Raw genomic sequence first — 24,551 nt, forward strand, 5'->3', positions numbered from 1 at the left:
AGAATTTTAAATTTATGAGAAAATCTGAGATGGGACAGAGATGGCTGATTTTGATCGTGCTAGATCTTAGATCATAAGAATGCCAGGCCTGAAGCCCTGAAATCTCATCTCAGGTTGGAGTGTCAGACTCAGCAATTTTGACATTGCTGTAAAAGTTTCTTACAGCTGTGGGAGTGAGATGGTGGGAATCAAATAGTATATTTGGCTTGGTGAATTAAAGTCAGTTCACCTCAAATGTTTACTAAATTCCTTAATGTAAACATGCATTGAAAAAGTTATCCATATTCTCCGCTTACCCCCCGCCAAAAAAAAGTTATCCCTTGATAATTTGAATAGGAATATCTGGGAAGAACCTGAGGACTCGGCCTAGCAAACTCTTCTGATGTACTTTGCACTGCAGGTGCTTCATTTAAGGATATAGACTAGATGTTGGCAATATATAAAATTCAAACTTGAGTGTCCATAAATAACTGTTGTTAGAACATGGCTAAATATATTTGTGTATTATTTGACTGCTTTTGCACAGCAATGGCACAGTTGAGTAGCTGAGGTATAAAAAACCTGCCACCTCCTGATATAAATAGAACCCCTTCCCTTTTCTGGGAAAATGTGGAATTTGCCTTGCAGGAGGAAACTTATTCTACCAATTCCCCATGGCTTATTTTTACCAGTTTGGTAACAAGAATCTACACTGAACATGCCCTGGGATGGGATTGCTCATTTAGGGAATAGGTAGAATTCATAGAGCATTGCAGGAATGAGTAATATATCCAAACTTCTCAACATGACAAAACCCAAGGCAACGTGACAAAACCCTGTCTACAAAAGTTTTTTAAAAGCTGGGTACAGTGGTGCACACCTGCAATCCCGGCTCCTCAGGAGGTTGAGGCAGGAGGATTGCTTGAGGTCAGGGGTGCAGTGAGCTGCACTGCACTCCAGTCTGGGCAACAGGGAGACCCTGTCTCAGAAAAAAAGTCGGGGGAGCGGGTAGATATTTGTGAAATCCTTTGAGGGTGTTCAGTGAGGGCAGTTACTTACAGCATATACTTGGTGCGCTGACACCCAGCAGTGATGATGGTTTTGTTTTTTGTTTTTTTTTTTTTTTGAGACGGAGTCTCACTCAGTCGCCCAGGCTGGAATGAATGGCACCATCTTGGCTCACTGCAAGCTCCGCCTCCTGGGTTCAAGTGATTCTCCTGCCTCAGCCTCTCGAGTAACTGGGATTACAAGGCTCATGCCACCATACCCGGCTAATTTTTGTATTTTTAGTAGAGATGGGGTTTTACCATGTTGGCCAGGCTGGTCTTGAATTCCTGACCTCAGGTGATCCACCTGTCTTGGCCTCCCAAAGTTCTGGAATTACAGGCATGAGCCACCACACCTGGCCATGATGATGGTTTTAAAAGTTAGCTGCAGCAGCTAGGGCAAGACCAGATCCAACACTGGCTCATGGCAAGGGGAAGAACAAATGTCAGGAACTTTGCCATAATCTAGAAGAAAGAATGGTAATGCTTTGTGACATGCTGGGATTGAATCCACTATGTGTTCCTAAGACCCTAAGCCTTCTCCCTCCACCAAGACCCAACACAAATGTGTTATTGAAAGTAGTAGCTGCTGGCTGGGCGTGGTGGATCACCCCTGTAATCCCAGCACTTTGGGAGGCCAAGGCGGGTGGGTCATGAGGTCAGGAGATCAAGACCAGCCTGGCTAGCACGGTGAAACCCTGTCTCTACCAAAAACACAAAAAATTAGCCAGGTGTGGTGGTGGGCACTTGTAGTGCCAGCTACTTGGGAGGCTGAGGCAGCAGAATGGTGTGAACCCGGGAGGCGGAGCTTGCAGTGAGCTGAGATCGTGCCACTGCACTCCAGCCTGGGTGACAGAGCGAGACTCCGTCTCAAAAAGAAGAAAGTAGTAGCTGCTCTCCCTAGGCCGGGAATGTGGGTGAGAGCATCTGTTAATCAAATCCATCATCTCTTGGAGGATACTGTTCTTTCAGAAGACTGGTAATGGCCCTTAACAACTAAACTAGGTTGGTTTGATTAGTGTAGGGTGGTAGGGTGGGCATGGTAATGAGGTCTCCAGTTGATTGTTAATTGTGAACTCTAAGAATGGAATTCAACCCATTTAAGGATTTTTCTGTAAAATCGAAGCATCTGATGTAACAGGCAACATGAGTGCCATGGCCCCCAGCCCAACTTGCATACTTGCTTCAAAGAGCCCATGTTCCTTGAATTAGCCATAGGCCATATACTGTTGAAGAAAGAATATAATGTGAACCTATTTCCTGTCATTTTTAGGGTGCTATACTCATAACCCAAGTAGCTTCAGAGGCTGTTGAATACTAGCTCCGACCTCACATATCAGATCATAATACTGTGATCTGATGAGCCAAGTCGGAGTTCTGATCCAAGGAATGTGGACCATTGAATCTTCTCCAGTGGTTGTTTCCCAGGACATCATAGTCCAGTGCTGCTCTGGTAGGCAGTTTGTGCCCATGTAACTCACCACACAAATACAGCAATTCCTTAACGGGTCTGTACTCTCACAAGGCGAAGAGCCCACTCTGCCTCTGATGCCATGACCATGTCACGTGCCTGTTTATAGTTGGTAAATTCATATAGACTGCTACTAGCTTGCAGACCAGACCACATTTTAACAGTGTGTGCGAGATTTCAACTTTAAGACTTGTGGACTGCAAATTCTGCATTAACGGCAGAGCATCAGTGGACAGCACCCATAGCAAAAGGACAAAGTAGGGAAAGTCTACCCGCCAACAGAAGGAAGGGATGCGGAAGCTTGTACTGGGGACTGCGTGCAAAGTGTTTTTTGTGTTTGCAACATGCTCAGTTTTAAGGTCCCAAATCCCATCTGCAAGTTCAGCAACATTCAAACTATCAAATTCACGTAAAAACTAGTTCTGCGCTTGGGATAATTTGGTGCTGGCGTGGGCAAAGCCAGACGGTATCAGGGTGAACACTTCCACTCGCCTGTACAGGACTCCCTCAGGGAAAGCTTCACTGAATAGTGGCTCAGAAAAGCAGAGGAGTGGACAGTTACTAACCATGTTCTGTGGTAATCATTGGCTACCAGAGTATCTTTGCCTTGGTAAGAAATCCACATTTATTTGGTATCAAGGTAGTACTGTCCACAGGGAGGGTGGAAACCTCATTTCCCTCTGCTACTGATTAGTTTAGGAGTCATGTGTCTGAGGCCCTGCCAATAACATATAACGAAAGTCTGCTGGTTATTTTCCAGGAATGGTATTCCTTGATTGCATGCAAACTCGCTTTCCCATTTGTTTTACATTGGTGTGTGATGATGTGATTGGTTTGTGATCAAAATAGGAAACATCTCACTAGGAATAGCACTAGAGGTGGCAAAATCCTGGCTTTTTGAAAATAATTGAATTGCGATCCAACCCTGGAACTACTTTCTTCCAAATTTAGTATTAAAAAAAGTCCTTAGTCTTTTTTGAGAGAGAGTCTTGCTGTGTCACCCAGGCTGGAATGCAGTGGTGCGATCATAGCTCCCTGCATCCTCTGCCTCCCAGGCTTGAGCGATTCTCATGCCTCACCCTTCCGAGTAGCTGGGACTACAGGTGTGCGTCACTATACCCAGCTAAGTTTTGTTTTTTCAGTAGAGGTGGGTTTTCACCATGTTGGCCAGGCTGGTCTCGAACTCCTGACCTTAAGTGATCTCCCCACCTCAGCCTCTTAAAGTGCTGGTATTACAGGCGTGAGCCACCACCTGTAATATATAAGAATGCTTTTAAATGCAAGTAAAAGAACCTGTAACTTAAAGTGGTATAAGGACTAGGGACTTGCAAGTATTATTTGAAATACTGAAGGGCATTGTTGAAACCCAGAGGTTCCCCATTGCTGTGGGATAACTGACTGTTGTGGAATGCTGTCCCGTTCTCCTGGGGCCACTGCTTTTACATCATGTAAATGGTGTTTATGAAAATCACGGCCAGGAGCAATGGCTCACGCCTGTAATCCCAGCACTTTGAGAGGCCGAGGTGGGCAGATCACAAGGTTGGGAGTTCGAGACCAGCCTGGCCAATATGGTGAAATCCCGTTTCAACTAAAAATACAAAAATTAGCCAGGCATGGTGGCGGGCGCCTGTAATCCCAGCTACTCGGGAGGCTGAGGCAGGAGAATCGCTTGAACCCGGGAGGCGGAGGTTTCAGTGAGCAGAAATCACGCCACTACACTCCACCTTCGGTGACAGAGTGAGACTCCGTCTCAAAAAAAAAAGGAAAAAAACAAAGACACATGTACTGTGTATATGGCGCAGTCTTAACTGTGGCACGTGTCTATATCTTCACTTGCACGGGCCTCAATGATCAACTTGTGGCAAAAGAATAAGAAAGAAGAACTAAAAAAAGATGCTTGCCTATAGTCCCAGCTACTTGGGAGGCTGAGGCAGGAGGATTGCTTCAGCCCGGGAGGTGGAGAACGCAGTCAGCCATGATTGTATTCCACCCTGGATGACAGGGCAAGACCTCGTCTCTGTAAAAAGTAAAAATAAAGACATAGGCCGGGCGCGGTGGCTCACGCCTGTAATCCCAGCACTTTGGGAGGCCGAGGCGGGCGGATCACAAGGTCAGGACATCGAGACCATCCTGGCTAACACAGTGAAACCCCGTCTCTACTAAAGAATACAAAAAATTAGCCGGGCGTAGTGGCGAGCGCCTATAGTCCCAGCTGCTCGGGAGGCTGAGGCAGGAGAATGGCGTGAACCCAGGAGGTGGAGGTTGCAGTGAGCCGAGATTGTGCCACTGCACCCCAGCCTGGGCGACAGACCAAGACTCCGTCTCAAAAAAAAAAAAATAAATAAATAAATAAATAAAGACATAAACAAGCTATATAATAATAGTAAAGAAGACAAATGTCAATGATGCTGAAAAGCCAAAAGCAGCCGAGAGGACAGTCTTGAGTAGAGGGCAGAGGAGTTCCCAAAGAGGAAAGTCCAGTCTGAGATCAGGCTGGAGGCCAAAAGGAACTCTTGACCTGAGACAGTTGAATATATTACTTCTACTGGCAAATAGAAGTGCTTCAAGCAGACATTTATTTAGAAATTCATGCTGGATGTTTATTGATGGAATTTTTAACTCTTTAATAGAAGTCTGAACTAAGTCTGCCATGTATTTTGGGGGTAAGTGTTGGGAGAAGGAAGTGACTTTTGGTTTTGTGAGTGTCTTGAAGATTTAAGGTTTATTGTGAAAAAGTGTAGGGGTAATTTTTTTTTTTTTTTTTTTTTTTGAGACAGAGTCTCACTCTGTCGCCCATGCTGGAGTACAGTGGCGTGATCTTGGCCCACTGCAACTTCCGCCTCTGGGGTTCAGGTGATTCTCCTGCCTCAGCCTCCTGAGTAGCTGAGATTACAGGCACGCGCCACCACGCCCGGCTAATTTTTGTATTTTTAGTAGAGATGGGGTTTCACCATTTTGGCCAGGCTGGTCATGAACTCCTGACCTCAGGTGATCCACCCACCTCGGCCTCCCAAAGTGCTGGGATTACTGGCGTGAGCCACCATACCTGGCCAGGGCAACCTTAATTTTTAAAAACAATTTAGCTGCGCTTTTTTTTTTTTTTTTTTTTTTTTTTTAGAGCATTACAGTATAAGGAAAATAACAGCTCACTTTGGGGCCCAAGTATGAAATTTAAAATCAGCCCTACTCTGGCTGGGTGCAGTGGCTTATCCCTATAATCCCAACACTTTGGGAGGCAGGAGGATCACTTGAGCTCAAGAATTTGAGACCCGTCTGGACAACAAAGCAAGACCCTAGCTCTAAAAAAAAAAAAAAAAAAATACCCAGGCATGGTGGATTATGGCTGTGGTCCCAGCTACTCTGGAGACTGAGGTCAGAGGATTGCTTGAGCCCAGGAGGTTGAGGCTGCAGTAAGCCATATTTGTGCCACTGCACTCCAGCCTGGGTGACAGAGGAAGACCTTGTCTCAGAAAGGAAGAAAAAAAATTCTGTTTGTATTTGTAATATGTTATCAGATATCATCATGGAGGTTGTAAGGATGGGAATATTAGTTGAAAGTCTGATATTTTATCATTGAGTTGCCCTTTTCCAATTTTACATGCTTAGGTTGATTTCTCAATAGCAGCAGTAAACATCAGAAGACAGTAAAAGAATGTCTTCAATGTGCTGAAAGAAAACATCTACTTAGAATAGAAGGGTTATTCACAAACCACGGTGAAATAATGTCATTTTAAACAAAATATTGAATACTAAGAAAGTTGGAAACATAAGTCAAAAAAATAAAAAGTCATGCTTGGCCAAATCTAAACAGACTTAAAAATTATAAGATGTAATTTGGTGGTACAAAAATATGGAAATAAACCCCAGAAAATAATAGTATGTAACAATGGAAGAAGTCTATTTAATAATTTTTAGGAGAGTAGAGATTCTGATTATCCCACATGACAGGGCATTAGACAAGGAGACCCACTTCACCACAGGTAAGGTGCAGTGGTGGTCCCATAACCAAGGGATCTGTTGCTCACACCTTATGCTTACCTCACCACCTAGAAGCTGCTGGTGTGACAGCATCGGATGACCTGCTGAAGGTGGGTTGAAGTACCAGCTTAGTGACAGTACTTGACAAGCATAGGGCACCGTCCTCCAAGATGCAGTCCTGGAATCCGACTTTTATCTGGTAGTGATTACTCAATAGGGAGTACACACACGTACAAGAGCCAAGAGTGGGAATGGGATCAGCCCCACTTAACATCATTTCCAGTGATCAGTTTGGAGACTGAAGAGCAACAGTCTGAGGAATGACCCCAGGCAGTAATTTGTTTCCACAGAAAAAGAGCACCAGTAAAGGGTAGTTATGTAATAATAAAAGATAGTACAAGTGCAGATTTTTTATTTTATTAATAACTGATTAACAGTTATTATAGATCAGGCGTGGTGGCTCACGCCTGTAATCTCAGCACTTTGGGAGGCCGAGGCAGGCGAAACACGAGGTCAGAAGATCAAGACCATCCTGGCCAACACGGTGAAACCCCGTCTCTGCTAAAAATACAAAAACTAGCCGGGCGAGGTGGCGGGCACCTGTAGTCCCAGCTACTCGGGAGGCTGAGGCAGGAGAATGGCGCGAACCTGGGAGGCAGAGCTTGCAGTGAGCTGAGATCGCGCCACTGCACTCCAGCCTGGGCGACAGAGCGAGACTCCGTCTCAAAAAAAAAAAAAAAAAAAAAAAAAAAGCAATTATATAAAACAATATGCAATACTGTTTGGATTATAACATACAGAAGTGTAATATGTCTGCCAATAACACCACAAAGGAGGAGGGTGGGAGAAAAGTCATGTTGGGGTAAGGAAATGGCTCTGGAGGCAAAGCCACAAGAATAAGCTGAGAGAACCAGAAATAGGAAATAAATAGGCTACTGTAACAAAAGCTGTCAATATATACTTTCTCTTCATTCTTCTCTCAGCTTCTTTAAATAAAATATATAAAGCAATATTTATAACAATGTGTTGTTGCATTTGTAACATGTATATAACAATACCAGCACAAAAGTGGGGGTGGGAGCTAGAGCTATATAGGAATAATGGGTTTATAAAAATCTTATTGGAATTAAGGTAGTATAAATCTGAAGTAGACTCTGATAAGTTAGTGTGTATTTAACACGCCCTAGAATGAACACTAAGGAAATTACTGCAAAAATATTGTAAGGAATAATTAAAGAAATAAAATATTACATTAGAAAATATGCACTTAAGGCAAAGACAAAAGTGAAGGAGAAATAGATGAATAAAAAATATGTGAGACATAAAATACAAAAGGGAAAGCAGCTTATGTAAATCTAACTATATCAATAATAACTTTTTTAAAAGAGGGTCTTGCTCTGTTGCCCAGGCTGGAGTGCAGTTGTATGATCACAGCTCATTGCAGCCTTGAACTCTTGGCTTCAAGCAATTCTCCCACCTCAGCCTCCATAGTAGGTGGGACTACAGGTGCATACCACCATGCCTGGCTATTTTATTTTATTTATAGAGATAGGGTCTCAAGCTCCAGGGCTCAAGCAATCCTCCCATTCTGGCCTCTCAAAGCACCAAGATTATAGGCATGAGCCAGCGCACCTGGCCAGTAATAACATTAAGTGTGAATGGATTAAACTGTCAAAAGATACAGATTGTCAAAGTGATGATAAAAAAATCCGTGTGTAGGAGACATACGTACATACTCAAAGATACAATTGGATTAGAAGTAAAGGATTGAAAAAGATATAAAATGCAAACAGCAACCATAGTAAATCTCCAGTGGCTTTCTAATATCCAACATAATAAAGTTTAAAATAAAAGTTTTACTAGAGATAAAGAGAGGTATTTTATAAAGATAAGTCATCAAGAAGATGTAACAATTGTAAATAGACAATTGGGATTACATCAAGGGAGGAAGCTTCCATACTGCTGAGGAAACGACAAAATAAAGAGACAACCCACAAATTGGGAGAAAATATTTGCACGCTATCCATTTGACAAGGGGCTAATTACTAGAATATACAAGGAGCTCAAACAACTCTATAGCAAAAACAAAAATAACAAAAAAATCCCCCAAACTCCAAATCCAATTTTAAAGTAGGCAAAAGATCTGAACAGAGAAGACATGCAAATGTCTAACAGGTATATGAAAAAATGCTCAGTATCACTAATTATCAGAGAAATGCAGATTAAAACTACAATCAGATATCATCCCTCTTCAGTTAAAATGGCTTGTATCAGAAACACAGGAAAGAACAGGCGCTGGTGAGGATATGGAAGACGGGCAGCCCTTGTACACTGTTGGTGGGAGTGTAAATTAGCACAGCCACTATGGAGAACAGTATGGAGGCTCCTCAGAAAAACTGAAAATAGAACTGTCATATGATCCAGCAACCCCACTACTGGGTAGATATCCAAAAGAGAGGAAATCAGTACATCAAAGGGACACCTGCACTCCCACATTTCCTGCGGCACTATCCACAAGAGCCAAAAATACGAAGTCAGGCCGGGCGCAGTGTCTCGCCTGTAATTCCAGCACTTTGGAAGGCCAAGGCGGGTGGATCACTTGAGGTCAGGAGTTCAAGACCAGCTTGGCCAGCATGGTGAAACCCTGTCTCTACTAAAAATACAAAAAGTACTGGGTGTAGTGGCGGACACCTGTAGTCCCAGCTACTCAGGAGGCTGAGGCAGGAGAATCACTTGAACCTGGGAGGCGGAGGTTTGCAGTGAGTTGAGATTGCATCACGGCAGTCAAGCCTGGGCAACAGAGTGAAGCTCCGTCTCAAAAAAAAAAAAAAAAAAGAAATCAACATAAGAGCGCATCAACAGATGAATAAAGAAAATGTGATATATAAAAATACAGTCAATATGACTATTCAGTCATAAAAAAATAATAAAATCCTATCATTTGCACCAACTGGGATGGAACTGAAAGCCATTATATTAAGTGAAATAAGCCAAGCACAGAAAGACAAATATTGCATGTTGTCACTCATATTTGGAAGCTAAAAAAGTGGACCTCATGAAGATAAGGGTTACCAGAAGCTGGGAAGAGAGGGAGGGATGAAAGGGAAAAATATGAATGTATTTATTATTGCTAAACTGTACACTTAAAAATGGTAATGATGATATATATTTACATTTTATTTATATAATTTTGCCTCAATAAAAAAGGCAAAAAATATATAGCAATTGTAAACATATATGTACCTAATAACAGAGCACCAAAATACATCAAGCAAAATCTGACAGAAATGAAGAGAGAAATGGACAACTCAACAATACTAGTTGGAGACTTAATATCTCACTTTCAGTATAACAACAATTGTGTAAGTTGTGTAGGGGTGTCGTAACAACCACAAACTGGATGGCTTAAACAACACAGACACATTGTCTTACTGTTCTGGAGGCTACATGTTGGAAATCAAGGCATTAACAGGTTTGGTTCCTTCTGAGGGCTCTGAGGGAAGGATCTGTTCCAGGCTCCTCTCGGCTTGTAGATGGCTGTCTTCTCACTATGTCTCATCACATAATCTCCCCTCTATATGTGCATATCTCTGTCCAAACTTCCCCTTTTTATAGGGACATCAGTCATAATGACTCTGAAGTCCTCATTTTAACATTATTACCTCTGTAAAGACACTCCAAATAAGGCGTCACTCTGAGGTATGGAAATTAGGACCCCAACATATCTCTTTGAGTTGGGGAGGGACACTGTTTCACCACTGAGGTGTTTAGGGATGTCGAGAAATTATGCCTCCAACCCATGCTCATACATTTCTTTTTTTTTTTTTTTTGAGACAGAGTCTCACTCTCACTGAGACTGAAGTGCAGTGGCACCCTGTTGGCTCACTGCAACCTCTGCCTCCCGGGTTCAAGTGATTCTCCTGCCTCAGCCTCCTGAGTAGCTGGGATTACAGGCACCCACCACCACGCCCGGCTAGTTTTTGTATTTTTAGTAGAGACGGGTTTTCACCATGTTGACCAGGCTGGTCTTGAACTCCTGACCTCAGGTGATCCACCTGCCTCGGCCTCCCAAAGTGCTGGGATTATAGATGTGAGCCACTGTGCCCTGCCAATGCTCATACATTTCAAGAAAAACATTTATTTGGATGGGCACGGTGGCTCACGTCTGTAATCCCAGCATTTTGGGAGGCTGAGGCAAGCGGATCACCTGAGGTTGGGAGTTTGAGACCAGGCTGGCCAACATGGTGAAACCCCCATCTCTACTAAAAATACAAAAATTACCCGGGTGTGGTGGCGGGCACCTGTAATCCCAGATACTTGGGAGGCTGAGGCAGGAGAATGGGGTGAACCCGGGAGGCAGAGGTTGCAGTGAGCCGGGATCACACCACTGCACTCCGTGACAGAGTGAAACTCTGTCTAAAAAAAAAAAAAATAAAAATAAAAAAAAGTTTGTTTATAGAGAAAGCTAACATGGTAAAAATTTGAGGAATTTTGGTAAAGAATATTTACAAATTCATTATCATTGTGTAAATTCTGTATTACTCTTTAAAATTTCATGTTGTATGGAGTCATTTCTAAATTTTAAAAAATTTTAGGAGGATACTAAGGATGACTATAAGCCAATCAATATAAAAACAGATAACAAAATTTTCAATTTTTTAGAATATTGCACATTATCAAAACTGACCAAGCAGAAAAAGCAAGACTGAATAAAATCAACAATAAATAAGAAAATTGGAGTATCAAAAGCTTCCCTCAATGAAATATAGCAAGCCCAGATGAATGTCCAATAAAATGTTCACAAACATTGAGGACTTGATTATCATTAGGTTATGTAAGCGGTATTAGAAATTTTTTAAAATATTGATTACTTCCGCTGGGCGCGGGGGCTCACGCCTGTAATCCCAGCACTTTGGGAGGCCGAGGCAGGTGGATCACGAGGTCAGGAGATTGAGACCATCCTGGCTAACATGGTGAAACCCTGTCTCTACTAAAAATACAAAAAATTAGCTGGGCGAGGTGGCGGGCGCCTGTAGTCCCAGCTACTCGAGAGGCTGAGGCAGGGGAATGGCGTGAACCCAGGTGGCGGAGCTTGCAGTGAGCCAAGATCGCCCCATTGCACTCCAGCGTGGGCGACAGAGTGAGCCTCCGTCTCAAAAACCAAAAACAAAACTTTTTATGTATAATATATATTATAATATATATAAATTTACATATTTTATATTATATATATAAATTTAGAAGAGATAAATATATATGTCTTCCAAATTCACCTAGAAATTCTTTTATAACCTTTACACCAAATCAGGATAGAGACAGTAGAAGAAAGAAATACAGGTCAATCTAATACATGAAAATTTTCTGAGTAAATGAAATCCAGGTCTCTTTCTCCATACATTTGTATATAAGGTTGACCCATAGGAAATTACAATAATCAACCATGTTTTACATATGTGGCAGATTTTGTTTTCTGAGGCAGGCTATGACAGTAGCTGCCATCTCATCTCCTTTCCTACAGTGTCATCTTGCCGCTCCTCCCACTGATGGGCTATGACAGTAGCTGCCATCTCGTCTCCTCTCCTACAGTGTCATCTTGCCGCTCCTCCCACTGATAGTCTTGCCCCATCCTTTGAGTTTTGTTGGCTTGTGACTCACTTGTAGCCAAAAGAGTGTGGAGGAAGTGATCATGTAAGACTTTGCAGGATATAAAAAGGAATACGGCTTCTGCCTTGATTTCAGAGATCCTTCATTTGCCACGTAAGCAGTCCTTGAAGCTGCAGTGCTAGGAGGAAATCTCAAATAGTCCATATAGAGAAACCACACAGAGAGGCTCTGAGATGACATAAAAAGAAAGAGATGCTTGTCCAGCCCCTTATGCTCCCGTTCCATGCCTTTCCGGCTCCATGAGAGATCCTGACCCAGAAGTGCTCAGTCAAACCTCTCCTGAATCCCTGACAGACAGACACCATCAGAGATAATAACGTCTTTGTTGCCATTTGTGCTATAATGTTTTGAGGTGACGTTTTAGACCACAGCAGGGATTGGAATATCGTTTTGGAAGTGGGGTGCTACTCACATGCATCACTGGCCTGGGCACTGGATTATGAGCAGAATCTGAAAGGCCCTTGAGTAAAATGTCAGTAAAACTCAGTGAGCTTTGGGGATGGTATTAGCAGAGTCTAAAAATCATCAAGGAGGTTGCTGGTGAGGGCTTGAAGGAACACAGGAAAGCATTATTGAAACATGGAGAAAATGAGACTTTTTAATGTAGTGACGATGTTTATCAACACTGTCACTTAATGTAAATTGAAAATAGAAAGTGTACCTCATCACTTCAGTGATAGAGCTAAGTGTTCTCTAGACCCAGGGTTCAGGATGCTACCTGGTTTTTCATTGCTTATAATAAAATGAGAGAGGAAAGAGAACTAAGAAATGAACCATTCCATGGGGGAAATAAATGGCCCAGAACAGTCTTTTCAGCTTGTAAAGCATTCTCAAAGTAAGAAAGCTCCTCAGGGAAAAGACACAATCCAAGACTGGCTATAGTACCCTTGTGTAAGATTCCAGAAATGTCTAATGTGGTATCTCCTTACCCCCTTCAATGAATAAACAAAAAGAACTTCTAAGGACTCGAGGGAATGCTTCTGTGAACCCTCTCTCATAAGCAACAGAACTGCCAAGAATTTTAAAGGTGAGGTCCCACACAAGGCCCACAGAGAGCCCATGGTAGAGAAAGTCTTATTAAGACATTTTGGGGTATGGCTTTTGTCTAATGGGATGGATTGTACATAGATAGATAAAAATCCCACACGTTTTTAAAAACAGTGATGCTAACTTGACAGATATGGACAAACTACAAAAAAGATATTTGAACTCTCAACCTTTTTGCTCAGGAAGGAGGTTGAGAAGGATACTCAGTTGCAAACATGGTCACATTTTATGAAAAACCATGGATGACTCAAGACAGCAGAACTAAGATCCAGAGGGTAGAGCAAAGAGCCATGGAGGAGAAGTCCAAGAAAGCAGAACCAAACCCTAACCACCGAACTGGTAATGGGTACCCAGTAGGATTTAAGAATTTCTATGGAACAGTGACTACTGTGTGCCTCCTCTTGTCCCCACTTTTTGTTTTGTTTTGTTTTGTTTGTTTGTTTTTTGAGACGGAAGTCTGGCTCTGTCGCCCAGGCTGGAGTGCAGTGGCGGAATCTTGGCTCACTGCAAGCTCCGTCTCCCAGGTTCACGCCATTATTTTGCCTCAGCCTCTCAAGTAGCTGGGACTACAGGTGCCCGCCACCACACCTGGCTAATTTTTTGTGTTTTTAGTAGAGACGGGGTTTCACCGTGTTAGCCAGGATGGTCTCGATCTCCTGACCTCGTGATCCGCCCGTCTCGGCCTCCCAAAGTGCTGGGATTACAGGCTTGAGCCACCGCGCCCAGCCTTGTCCCCACTTTTGAATAGGAGTATTGGTAACAGTTTTTCTATGTCTGCCCCACTGTTATGTCCTGGGTGTGTAAGATGAAAATAACTTGTCTCGTATTTCACAGGCATTCAGATTGGGAGAAATAGCACCTCAGGAACTGCATCCTCAAGAGCCCCATCTGCACCTGTAGCAGAGTCTGACGATGAGATCCTGGTCTTCAATCTGATATTATAGTGAGATGAGACATTGGGATCTTGGGGAGGAGATGGCTATACTTTGCCGGGGGGTGGGGGGGATGTGAATTGTTACAGCGAGAGGGCCGACCGTGGTAATTCCAAACATGGCAAAAACAGTATCTCTTATCGCACATTCTCTTCTACACTGTGACTGCTGTTTCTCCCATGAGAGTTGAGGTCGACACCAGCTCCTTGAACCTGGGTTGACTTGTAATTTGCCTGTAGCCAAGAGAATGCAGCCGCAATAGGCCCGGTGCAGTGGCTCACACCTGTAATCCTAGAGCTTCAGGATGCCAGGGCGGGAAAATTGCTTGAGCCCAGGAGTTTGAGACCAGCCTGGGAAACACCGTGAAACCCCGTTTCTATTTTAAAAAGCAAAAAAGAATGCAGCAGAGGTGAAGCTGTGTAACTTCCAGAGCTAGGTCGTAAAAGGTGATGCAGCTTCCACCTTGTCACTGGAATTCACACTCTTGCACCCCTTGGCAGCCAATGACCCTGAGCTGCCCTGTGGTAAGAAAGCCCAAACTAGGTCACACACAGACTACATCAAGAGTGAGGGATGCGTAAAGCACCCCCAGGCATTCCAGCCCCTTCTCTTCTAGATCTAGCCTTAGAAAAAGCTGCCTAGCTGAGCCTGTCTTGAATTCCTGACCCAGGAAACTATTAGATATCATAAGTCACTATTTTTTTTTTTTTTTTTTGAGATGGAGTCTCACTCTGTTGCCCAGGCTGGAGTGCAGTGGCACGATTCTGGCTCACTGCAACCTCCTCCCAGGTTCAAGCAGTTCTCAGCCTCCTGAGTAGCTGGGATTACAGGTGCCTGCCACCATACTTGGCTAATTTTTGTACTTTTAGTAGACATGGGGTTTCACCATCTTGGGCAGGCTGGTCTTGAACTCCTGACTTCATGATCCACCTGCCTTGGCCTCCCAAAGAGCTGGGATTAGAGGCGTGAGCCACCGTGCCCGGCCAATAAGTCACTCTTTTTTTAGGTAATCAAGTTAAAATAATAAGTCACTAAATTTTGAGGTGTTCTGTTATGTAGAAGAGTGACTGGACCAAGCCACAAAAAGGACAACTTCATACAGTTCAACTTTTTTTTTTTTTTTTGGTACAGAGTCTCACTCTGCCACCCCAGCTGGAGTGCAGTGGCATCATTTCAGCTCACAGCAACCTCCACCTTCAAGGTTCAAGTGATTATTGTGCCTCAGCCTCCCAAGTAGCTGAGATTACAGGCACCTGCCACCAGCCTGGCTAATTTTTGTATTTTTAGTAGAGACGGGGTTTCACTCTGTTGACCAGGCTGGACTCGAACTCTTGACCTCAAATGATTGCCCGCCTTGGCCTCCCAAAGTGCTGGGATTACAGGTGTGAGCCACTGCACCTGGCTAGTTCAACTTTATAAATAAATGTCAAAGATAATTCAATATTAAAGTTTATTTACCATTTTAACCAGATAATGTAGAAATAGGGTGATATGAAACATAAGTACTTATATAGTTTAAGAAAAATAAACTATATAAGTAAATTGTTTATGTTCAATAAATTGGAACAATTCTTTGTTATAAAATTCTTAAGAAACTCAGAATAAAATGCAACACCCTTTTCTCATGATAAACCTCTCAGCAAACATACTTCAAGCAGAACCTTACGAACAGTATAATTAAAATGAGGAACCACTGAGATCATCGCTCTTTCTCATTATTTCTCCCTGGCATTGAGCTGGAGTCCTAACCAATGTGGTACAGCAGGACGAGCCACAGACAAAACTTCTCAGACACCAGATTAAAGAAGGAAGAGGTTTTTTATTCGGCTGGGAGCGCTGGCAGACTCACGTCTTAAGAGCTGAGCTCCCCGAAAAAGAAATTTCTAGCCCTTTTAAGAGCTTACAACTTTAAGGGGTCTACGTGAAAGGGTCGTGATAAATCAAGTGTGAGGAACGTGACTGGGGGCTACATGCATCAGCTAACAGAACAAAAAGTTTTACGGTGCTTTCTCCTACAATATCTGGAATTTACAGATAACACAAGTAGTTTTGGTCAGGGGTTAATATTATTATTATTTTAACCACCAGGGCCAGGTGGTGGTGCCAAGGTTGTCTAGCTGTTTATCTTCTGTTTCTTTCCAACTTTCTGCTTTCCCCCTTCTCTCTTGTCATAAACTAGGGAAAAGGGGAGGTTGGGGAGAAGCTGGGAAGGACAACAGAAGTGGTGGTCTCATGTTAGTGGTAAGACAAGGAATGAAGATTAAGAGGTATATTGGACTGGAAAGAAAGAAATATTTTTGGTTGTTTGCAAGCAAGATCTTGTGATGATTAATGTTAGGTGTCAGTTTGACTGGATTAAAGGATACCCAGATAGCTGGCAAGATATTATTTCTGGGTATGCCTGTGGGGCTTTTCCAGAGGAGACTGGCATTTGAATCAGTAGCGTAAGGAAGATCCACCCTCACCCAGTGAGAACGGGCACTGTCCAATCTGTTGAGGGCCCAGACAGAAGAAAAAGGCTGATAAGACGTGATTTCACTGTCTCCTGGAGCGGAGACACCATCTTCTTCTGCCCTTCAACATCAGAACCCGGGGTCCCCGGGCCTTCAGCCTCCAGCTGAGAGTTAAGCCCCTGGCTTCCCCGGTTTTGAGGCCTTGGTACTTGGACTGAGCCACTCTACCAGCTTCTCAGATTTTCCAGCTTGCAATTGCACGTTTGTGGGACTTCTTATAAGGACACTAATCACCTTCTGTAATCCCACGAGCCAATTTCCATGGTGAATCCCCTCCCACACATCTGTTCGTCTACCTCTCTAGCCTATTGGTTCTGTCTGTCTGACTAATACAGATCGAAGAAGTGACTTCAGCATTGTTCCAAGGTACGTATTAATACTGTTGCTGTTTACTGTTCGTCTTAGTCTACGCAGCCTGCTAGAAGAAACTATTACAGACTGGGTGGCTTAAACAACAATTTATTTTCTCACAATTCTGGAGGCTACAAGTTTGCAATCAGTGTGTCAGCAAGATACGTTTCTTTTAAAAAGTTTGTATTTAATTCATTAGTGTTTTAAGAGATGGGGTTTCACCCCGTTTCCTAGGCTGGAGAGCAACGCTGCAATCATAGCTCACTGCAGCCTCGAACTCCTGGACTCAGGTGATCCTCCTGCCTCAGCCTCCCAAGTAGTTGGGACTGTAGGCAACCACCATCACACCTGGCCAATTTATTTTTATGTTTTAAGACAGGTCTTGCTATGTCGCCCAGGCTTAGCATGATGGGTTTCTGGTTGGGGCTGTCTCCCTGACTTACAGATGGCTACCTTCTCAGTGTCTTCACACGGCCTTTCCTCAGTGGGAGCTCAGAGAGTGAGTGTGTGTTCTCTGATGGCAGCGGCAGGCTATCCAGAGTGGCCACTGCCATCGGGCCGGCAGCAGCGGCAGCAGCGGCAGGAGCGGCTGTGGGGGCAGCAGTGGGTCTCCCGCCCTGTGTCCCAGAGGCAGCTGATGCGCTGCCTTCACCCTTGTGTGGCTGCGTGGTACCCGCTCCCGGCCCCTGGTCCCCCGTGGCTGCTCTCACCCGCCGCCACTGCAGGGAGGGCACGGGGAGGAGGCAGAGCTGGACCCGAGAGGATGCTGCACGGAGCTGGCAGGAGCCAGGGACAAGCAGGAGCCCTCCAGAGCCTGCTGCCCTGGAAGCCACTGCGATAGGGCCAGGCTGGGCCACCTGTGATCGGGCAGAGAGGGGCAGGCAGAGAGGGGCCCAATGAGGACCTGGAGCCCCCACCCCAGGCTGCCAGGAGGCTGCGGCCAGGGCTGCCCGCCCATTGCACAAAGCAGGCCGGAGCCCTGCTCTCCAGGCGCAGGACCCGGGCATCTCTGAACTCTGCACCCTCAGGCCCGGGTAGGACCCCTCCCCCGACAGGCTCGGGGGTATCTCCTCCTGCTGCCTGGCCTTGCCTGGCCTTTTCCTGCTCCCAGCACCCAGCCCAATCTTGGAGCGCGGTTGGAGTTGAGCTCAGGCACAGACACAGCCCAGCCGGGTTTGCACATGCTCAGGGCGGAACTGACACACCAGCCTCCTGCCGCCTCAGACCCGCCAGACTTCGGGTGCCAAAGATTGCAACGGGGAGGCCAAGGCGGGCCTGAGGGCAGCTCGGCGCTGGCCTACAGGTGCCCCTTGGTGCAAGCAGCCTGAGCGCACAGTGACAGGAGACAGGCTTCTGGGAGGAAGGGGGCGGGTCCCTGGTGAGGCCCCAGCTGCAGTCCAAGGAAGGCCTGAAGACTGGGGGGCCAGGATGCCAGTCCCACGAACCCGGGGTGGGAACTTACGGTTCCTTTTCCTGGCCGCCCATGGCCGCCCATGAACCAATCGGCAAGCACTTCCTCCTCTCTCAGACCCGTACAAGCCCCAGGCTCAGCCAGAGGTGAACAGACAGTGGGACCATCTGCCTGCAGAGAGGGGCCACTCACTTTAGGGCCTCCTCTCCGCTGAGAGCTGAGCCCTCGTCAGGACAACCAGCTGCAGAGAGGAGCTACCCTCTGTGCTAGGAGCTAAACACCGCGGGACAACACCGCATTCTCCAGTGCCAACCATGGAAGCTGCTTGTGGTGTGCCGAGTCCAGCCACAGCCCCACAGAGAGCTGACACTCATGCCAGCACCTGGAGCTGCCTGCCTCACAGCAGCAGCCAGCATGTCTATGCAGTGGCTGAATCCCATGCTTGCTCACACAGCCCTTGCTGCTCCACGCCTGCCTCACAGTCTCCCTTAGAGGTGTGGGATCTGGGCTGGTAGTGTGAGCTCAGCACAACGTGCTAGGCCATTCTAGCACAGATCTGAGCATTGCCTCCTGTCTCCTTGCCAGTTGACTTGGTATAAAGCTTTTTTTTTTCCTCCAAAGAGGGAACCATAATGTTGGCTTCTGCGGGTGTCATAAAGTAAGCCTATTGCTCAGTAACAAACATATCTTTCCATTTTTTAGTTTTTCTTTTTACTTTTTTTTTTTTTTTTTTTTTTTTTTTTGAGACGGAGTCTCACTCTGTCGCCCAGCCTGGAGTGCGGTGGCGCGATCTCGGCTCACTGCAAGCTCCACCTCCCGGGTTCACACTCTCCTGCCTCAGCCTCCCGAGTAGCTGGGACTACAGGCGCCCGCCACCTCGCCCGGCTAGTTTTTTGTATGTTTAGTAGAGACGGGGTTTCACCGTGTTAGCCAAGATGCTCTCAATCTCCTGACTTCGTGATTCACCCGCCTTGGCCTCCCAAAGTGCTGGGATTACAGGTGTGAGCCACCACGCCTGGCCGAGGTGGGTCAAGTTTTTATGGCATTTCCAGCTAGACCCAGATGATGCCAATGCAGCTGGCCTGCCAGGCTGGTGATGGTAACAATCAGAATTTAAAGCTTTTTGCATTGCATGTGCCAAGGCAATTTTGGCTCTGTATTTACCTGCAACAACTTAAGAAATGGTTAATTTGTTTGAGCTGGTCCCACAGTTACAGGTACCCCCCTTTTTGTGCACTCCTCAATCTTGAGGGAAGTGGGGTGATGACCATTCTAGCTACTTCATGCTTCCAAGGCGCGCAGGTCTGAGTACCAAGAATGCATGAGTGGGGCTACTGACATACAAGATAGCTCTGCTCCATCTGTACCTTGACAAGAAGGAAAACGAATCCCAACATACATACAACTATAGTTCCTAACTTAATTAGACCCTCAGAAATAGATCTTATCCGTGATGGCATTAACAGAGGCCTGGTTGGCATCTTGAGTGAGCTGTTTCCTTCAGCTGCCATCTGCTTCTGGCCCTCTAGTTTGATCAGGCAGAGGCTGGTTTTAGACTCTAAAAGGAATGAAAATATGGATAAATGGCTTTTCCTTTATCTGGAGATCCAAGAGCCCTTGCACTTTTTTTTTTTTTTTTTTTTTTCCTGAAAAGTACCTGAAGATCAGTTAGGGGTTCACAAGTGTATTCCTGGGTGGAGAAATTAGTTGTGGGCTTCTACAGCCATTTGGGGTTTGGATGACTTGGCCCTACTGCTTCCTGTTGTCTGTGGTAAGTGTGACCTGTGTAATGAGGGGCTGAGGAGAGTTTTAAATATTATCAGATACTACTTTTTTATTGGAGATGGGGTCTTGCTCTGTCACCCAGGCTGGAGTGCAGTGGACAGGAACAATCTTTACTGGTGATTGATGAACCCAGGGCTTGACTCCTTTTAACTTTATGAATGAATGGGTTACCAGGAGAACTTCAGAAGGGTCCATTCCATTTGGGCTGTATTTGGTCCTCAGGGTTGTGATATTTTTGCAATGCACTGCCAGCTTCTGTCTGTTAATAACTTCTCAATATTTATGCTTGCATAATCTTAAGTTTTGTCTGAGGTTTCTTTTCAAACCATACATTCATCAATTTTGTTATCTTTATGCTGTTTAATAAATAGAAAATTTTCCTTCTTTTAATTCCTCTGGAATTGTGTTTTCAGCTTTACTAAAGGTATATCTGACAATTTAAAATTGTGTCTAGGGAGTGGCTAGAGTGGCAGCTGGGCAGCAAGACTAACTCTGGATCCACCAGGCCAGGTGTTGTGTACAGAGGCTGGGGCAGCCATCCCCAACTCCAATGCCCAGTCCCCAGCACACCAGCACTGTTTTGTGATGTTGCACATTTATGGTGACTCTGAGTGTGGTAGCAGATTTCTGCCAGGCTGAGCACAGCATTTTCACCGACAAATGAGCTTTGAGGTTCTACGTGCTGTCATCAACACTGCCTTGAAAACTCGAGATACCAAGACTGGCCTCAGAAATAGATACCTTTTAAAAAAATTGCAAGTGTATTTCTTTTTCTTTTTCTTTTTTTTTTTTTTTTTTTTTGCGACGGAGTCTCGCTCTGTCGCCCAGGCTGGAGTGCAGTGGCCAGATCTCAGCTCACTGCAAGCTCCCCCTCCCGGGTTCATGCCATTCTCCTGCCTCAGCCTCCCGAGTAACTGGGACTACAGGCGCCCGCCACCTCGCCCAGCTAGTTTTTTGTATTTTTTAGTAGAGACGGGGTTTCACCATGTTAGCCAGGATGGTCTCAATCTCCTGATCTCATGATCCACCCGTCTCGGCCTCCCAAAGTGCTGGGATTACAGGCTTGAGCCACCGGGTCTGGCCGCAAGTATATTTCTTTCAGCGATTCCAGTAAAATTAAGCATCAAGTAAGCACAAGTGGAAAGTGACCTACACTTTTAACTTGAACTGAAGGTAATAAGGGCTGCTTAAGCTTTGTATGTCGTTGGATTTTTTGGAGTCCGGAGGTGTCCATTTGCAGAAATTGAGGCCTAAATTGAGGTTGGATTCCAGTGGGTTCTGAATAATTCTGCTTATCTTGAAGATAGTAGCTTCATAAGGAATAGACAAGTTAAGTCGAAAAAAACACTGATCAATAATAGGCAGTCTAGTGATCTAAAAATAAAAGATTAAAAAGTTTTCTGCTGTGAAACATTTCAAGATTTATTAATTTCTTTTCACTTTCCCCATTACTCACACACATGCTCACACTTTTTCTTTGCCAAAATGGACTGACGGTCCAGCCCCTGTGGAGATCTACAGGAACATGCATTTTCTCATAACCCACAAGTCTACCAGTGCCACTGCAACAGGTTCACAGAGGAATGTGAGAAGTGTGGAGTGACACTTTTGGTTTGAGTTTGTGATGCTACATTTGGTAAAGCTCCAGTTGAAAAACAAGGAATCCACATTTTAGATTGGTCATTTGACGATGAAGCTCCACCACCTAATCAGATAGCAGATGATTGGCTAAACCTGTTAAACACCAAATGGCATGAAAAGCCAGATTGCTGCATGGCAGTGCATTGTGTTGTGGGAATGGGAAGGGCACCTGTGCTGGTGGCACTTGCTTTGACTGAATATGGAATTAAGCATGAAGATGCAGTTCAGTTTATAAGACAAAAAAGAAGGGGAGCATTCAATTCCAAACAGCTGCTTTACTTGGAGAAATGCCAACCTAAGATGCAATTACACTTCAGAGATACCGGTGGGCATTGCCATGTTCAGTAGGAATGTAAATGAAGGCCGGCTTGATTGTGGCACTTTAGAGGAACTCTTGGTACTTGGAAGCGTGAATCTGGAGTCTTACCTGTATGATCCAAGTAGTGATAGGCTCAGTACTCAGCCACTCTCCCAGTGGCTGGAAAAATGCAAACAAAAGAAATCCCTCAACCCGGGAGGCGGAGCTTGCAGTGAGCCGAGATCGCGCCACTGCACTCCAGCCTGGGCAACAGCGTGAGACTCCGTCTCAAAAAAAAAAAAAAAAAAAAAAAAAAAAAAAAAAAATCCCTCCATAACATCAATAAAATGTTTAAGAAAAAATTAAATAAAATTGTATCTATTCAAGGTGACAACAGGATCTTTTGATATATCATTGTGAAGAGACTGACACAATCCAGCTAATGAATGTATCCATCACCTCACATAGTTACCCTTTGGGTATGTGTGATGAGAGTATTTCTTTTACTCTAAGTGAATTTCAAATATACAATACATTATAAACTGTAGTCACCATGCTGTCCATTAGGTCTCCAGAACTTATTCATGTTATAACTGCAAGTTTGTTCTCTTTTTAAAACATCTGACCAACATCTCATTTCCCACTCTCGCCACCTGACCTCTGGTGACCACACTTCCACTGTTTCTATGAGTTTGCCTTTTTAAGATTCCACGTTCAATTTCCTATGTTTGTAGTTATTTCTCTTTTTTCATCTCTCTCCTCTCCTCCATCTCCCCGGCGCCATCTCTCTTTCATAAGCATCGTGACTTACCTATAATTCTCCCTACCACTCGAGTTATGGATCAGCTTTACTTTTTTTCTGTTAATTCTTAGCTTCTTTCCGTAAATATATTTATGTTTTTTCTGGTTTCCTCAACTGAAGTCAAACCAATTGTCTTTTTAAAGTATTGGTGGGCCGGGCGCGGTGGCTCACGCCTGTAATCTTAGCACTTTGGGAGGCCGAGGCGGGCGGATTGCCTGAGCTCAAATGTTCGAGACCAGCCTGGGCAACACGGTGAAACCCCGTCTCTACTAAAATACAAAAAATTAGCCGGGCGTGGCGGCGGGAGCCTGTAGTCCCAGCTACTCGAGAGGCTGAGGCAGCAGAATTGCTTGAACCCGGGAGGCGGAGGTTGCAGTGAGCCGAGATCGCGCCACTGCACTCCAGCCGGGGCGACAGAGCGAGACTCCGTCTCAAAAAGAACAACAACAACAACAAAAAAGAGTATTGGTGGATTCGGTTTCCCTTCATGTTTCTCAGAAAACCGTGTGAGCCAGTTTGGCGTCACTGCGTCTCCAGGCGACAGGCACTTCCGGATGCGGGGCACCCTGGGAAGTTGAGTTCGCGGTGGCTCCGTCCTTCGCGCATGCGCATATGCACTCGTGGCAAAGCTTGCTGGCGGCCCTTTCTTCCTCTTTGTCCTTCGCTGCCACGTGAGAGGGGAGTGTGCGCGTGTGCGCGCGTGCGAGTGTGCTCGTCTGCAGTCCCCTACTCGTCCCGGCCCGTTCGGAGCCGCGGGAGCGCACAAAGGCCGGCGGCTCCGGCGCGTGCGCGGGGCGCGGGACCGGGCGGCATCACGTGATCGCGGGGCCGCGGGCGCGCGTGCTCGAGCGCGACTCGGCGGCGGCGTCTTTTGTGAGTTTAGTGCGTTTAATGCGGGGCCGGCGCTGGGGGCTCCAGGGATGGCGGGGAGGGCGCGCGGGAGTGGCCGCGGAGGGCTTCGGCTTCAAGGTCCTGGACGTCCGCGCGCGGACTCGGGGCTGGGGCGGGGTGGGGCTGGGCCGGGTCGTGAAGATGCCGTGTGCCGCGGAGCCGCGCGGGTTCTGGGCTGTGGGGCGGGCACGGCCTTTCCGGAGGCGCCGCTGCTGGGCGTCCTTTCAGGCGGGCGTGGAGGCGCCGGCGTGGGCCTCGGGTGCGTTCGGCCTCGACAGCGGGCCAGCCCCGTTGCCGAGCCGTGGCCCTGAGGCGCGGCTGCCCTGCTGGACCGCATCCGCCCGCAGCCTGGCTCTGCCGGTGTCGAAAGAGTCTTTTAAAGCGCTGGGCTTACAGGTGTGAGCCACCATGCCTGGCCCTGTATTTTTTAATGGTTACGTTTATTGACTGTTTTACAGTTTTTTAAATGACTTTTGTCTTTTGTATCGTGTGGCGACATCTCCCCTCAAATTATGCATATAATTCACCTGTGGTTTTTTTTTTTTTTTTTTTTTTTTTAGGCATTCTTAGGGTTTCCATTATTTTAAAATTTAATCCATCTGGAAGTAGTTGTATGAAATAGCTACCTTTATTTTCTTTCAAATATTCTCGTATTCATTAAATAATTTAGTTTTACTCATGGCTTTGAAGTGCTACATCTATTACATGCTGACTCTGGCATAGACAGTTATGCTTTTTTCAT

At 45.5% G+C, this 24,551-nt stretch overlaps 1 protein-coding gene and 1 pseudogene across 4 annotated transcripts in view; both read left to right on the forward strand.

The window, feature by feature from the left end:
* The window catches only part of ZNF84 (zinc finger protein 84), a 270,997-nt gene that overhangs the window by 220,106 nt on the left and 26,340 nt on the right, over positions 1-24,551 (forward strand). For 2 of the 4 annotated variants that reach the window (XM_050747753.1, XM_050747750.1), the window contains one exon: positions 23,594-23,791. The gene's annotated coding sequence lies outside the window, so the exon portion shown is untranslated. Of the gene's footprint in view, positions 1-23,530; positions 23,888-24,551 lie in introns of those variants that run through there. The other 2 variants (XM_050747752.1, XM_050747751.1) reach the window with 2 other exon arrangements.
* Positions 21,545-22,250, forward strand: LOC126930576 (protein tyrosine phosphatase type IVA 2-like; annotated as a pseudogene).

Source organism: Macaca thibetana, chromosome 11, assembly GCF_024542745.1.
Source record: "Macaca thibetana thibetana isolate TM-01 chromosome 11, ASM2454274v1, whole genome shotgun sequence".
Lineage (NCBI taxonomy): Eukaryota > Metazoa > Chordata > Mammalia > Primates > Cercopithecidae > Macaca > Macaca thibetana.